We start from the raw sequence: 2,607 nt of genomic DNA on the forward strand, positions 1-2,607 counted from the left end.
TGAGGCCAGGAGTTCAAGACCAGCTTGGCCAACATGGCCACACCCTGTCTCTACTAAAAATACAAAAAGTAGCCAGGTGTGGACCTGTAGTCCCAGCTACTTGGGAGGCTACGGCATGAGAATCACTTGAACCTGGGAGACAGAGGTTGCACTGAGCTGAGATTGTGCCACTGCACCCCAGCTTGGGTGACGGAGAGAAATTGTCTGAAAAAGAAAAACAAAAAAAAAAACTCTCTACACAAGAGCTTGTATGAGGTCGTCTCACCGAATATCCACCTAATATAGTAAACTCCCAGAACATTAAAGACAGAATGGAACTTAGAAATCACTTAGTGAGATCTATAAATATATAAAAAACAAACTGGAAACAAATTAAACTTTTCACACTCTAATTCTAAAAAGTCATATTTCATTTAAAAAGACAATAAAAACTACGGCAGGATCTCTTCAAGTCTGAATCATCAAATTCAAGGGCTAAGTGAGGTAAATATCTGGCACATTTGGTTGTTTTAGAGCCATTTGCTGATGAGATAAGAATGTGAGGAGGAGGGGAAAGGGAGAAAGAAAAATAGATTATTTCTGTCTTTGGAATTTGTGATTGAAAAAAGCATCTCAATTTAAAAACATCAGCTCTGTAAATGTTTTGTAGATTAAATGTTTTGTTATTCTTTGCCCCAAATATCAAATGTAATTTTGTCTGAGACGTGGGAAGGTACAGGTTTCCCTCCTCATCTCAAACATTCTGCAGTACTAGCCCAAGAACCTATCTATAGCCAAGGACAGGTGAGGGCCAGCTCACTACATTTCACCTAGACTCTTTTTTTTTTTTTTTACCACCACTTGTCAGCAGGAATCACATAGACTCTTTTTAAGAATAACCAGTGAATCTTAAATTCAGCTGATTTTTTAAAATTGAAAATAAAAAAGTCTCACCCCTGTAATCCCAGCACTTTGGATTAGCTTGGCGTGGTGGCAGGTGCCTATAATTTCAGCTACTCAGGAGGCTGAGGCAGGAGAAGCACTTGAACTCAGGAGGCAGAAGTTGCAGTGAGCCAAGATCATGCCATTACACTCTAGCCTGGGAAACAGAGTGAGACTCCATCTCAAAAAATAAAACAGGAAAAAGAATGGCCAAATTCTCTTAGAACTTTGACTTCCAGCAAGGCCGTGGTCAGGAGGCCCTTCAAGGCCTGGATGGGTTTGGCCCCTTGTGTTCTCTAGGGAGACATTGAAATGTCAAGGAAAGAGCGACAGACATGCGGTTAGAGGCCCTGAATTTGAATACCAGTTCTGTCACATTCCAACTTGGGCAGGTCACATAACTTTTGAGTTCCAGTTTGCTCATCTATAAAAGGGATGATAATAAATACATCACAGAATTGTTGAGAGGATAAAGGAGATAATGCATGTAAAATTGCTGAACAACTGGAGTTATTATTTGTAGCTCTTGTTAACTAGGGCATGAAAATGCATACCAGTCTTGTCTGTAAACCCTTTATTGTTTGAATAAAAACATTTTTTAAATGTGCTGGCTGGTCATCGATTTGAAATAATGGAGATCTGGGAACCAGAGGAAAAAAAAATCCCTAGTTATCACAGGCAAAGAAGTGTTTCAGCTTGGCCAGGGTATGTGCCCTGGAGAGGAGAGATGAGGGAGAACAGGCTGTGGCCAGGGAAATGGCCTCATGAGTTTCTAAGGGAAAGAGGAAGGCAGTCCCTGCCCTTGCTGTCCTGCTGTGTAGGGGTAGGGCCGGGCAGCTGAAAGTCTCTGCTTGAATTGCAGAATACAGAAAATGCCATCTATCATTTCTGTCTTTGGCATTTTTTAGACATGCTAGCAACAGCACCTGCTCATTTACTTGTATATAACTCAAAAATGGGAGGTAAATGTTCTAGACACAGCCTAGATGGGACACAAATGTGAGGAAAACATTGCATTGACTTTGCATTTTTCAAGGCTTCATCAGCTGCTCAGATGAAGGAAGGATAAAAACAAGAGAAAGTGCAAGAGAAATTAGGCAACTCTGTATGCTTTTTTTCCCCTAAAAATTCTGATTAAAATCCAACCACAGAAGACTTCCCAGCAAGTTCCAGTATATGGCATGCTTTCCATAGCAGATCTGGCTAGTGGTTACTTGGAGGAAGGTAACATGACAACCTATACAATATTAAACTCATACTAAATGTTGCTTAGTGAAGGAAATAGACATCTCTGAGATAGGTGACATGGGGATTTAATTTGGAACTGAAGCCCTAGTTACAAAAATTCAATAAGGAGGAAAAGGAAACAAAATAAGCTGGGCGCGGTGGCTCACACCTGTAATCCCAGTACTTCGAGAGGCCAAGGCGGGCAGATCATGAGGTCAGGAGTTCGAGACCAGCCTGATCAACATGGTGAAACCCCGTCTCTACTAAAAATACAAAAACTAGCTGTGTGGTGGCGCGTGCCTATAATCCCAGCTACTCAGGAGGCTGAGACAGGAGAAACGCTTGAACCCGGGAGGTGGAGGTTGCAGTGAGCTGAGAACATGCCACTGCACTCTAGCCTGAGTGACAAAGCAAGACTCTGTCTCAAAAAGAACAAAAAACAAAACCAAATACCAAAAA

The sequence above is a fragment of the Aotus nancymaae genome, unplaced genomic scaffold (genome assembly GCF_030222135.1).
Source record: "Aotus nancymaae isolate 86718 unplaced genomic scaffold, 86718_ANA_hifiasm-v0.15.2.pri h1tg000016l, whole genome shotgun sequence".
Taxonomy (NCBI): domain Eukaryota; kingdom Metazoa; phylum Chordata; class Mammalia; order Primates; family Aotidae; genus Aotus; species Aotus nancymaae.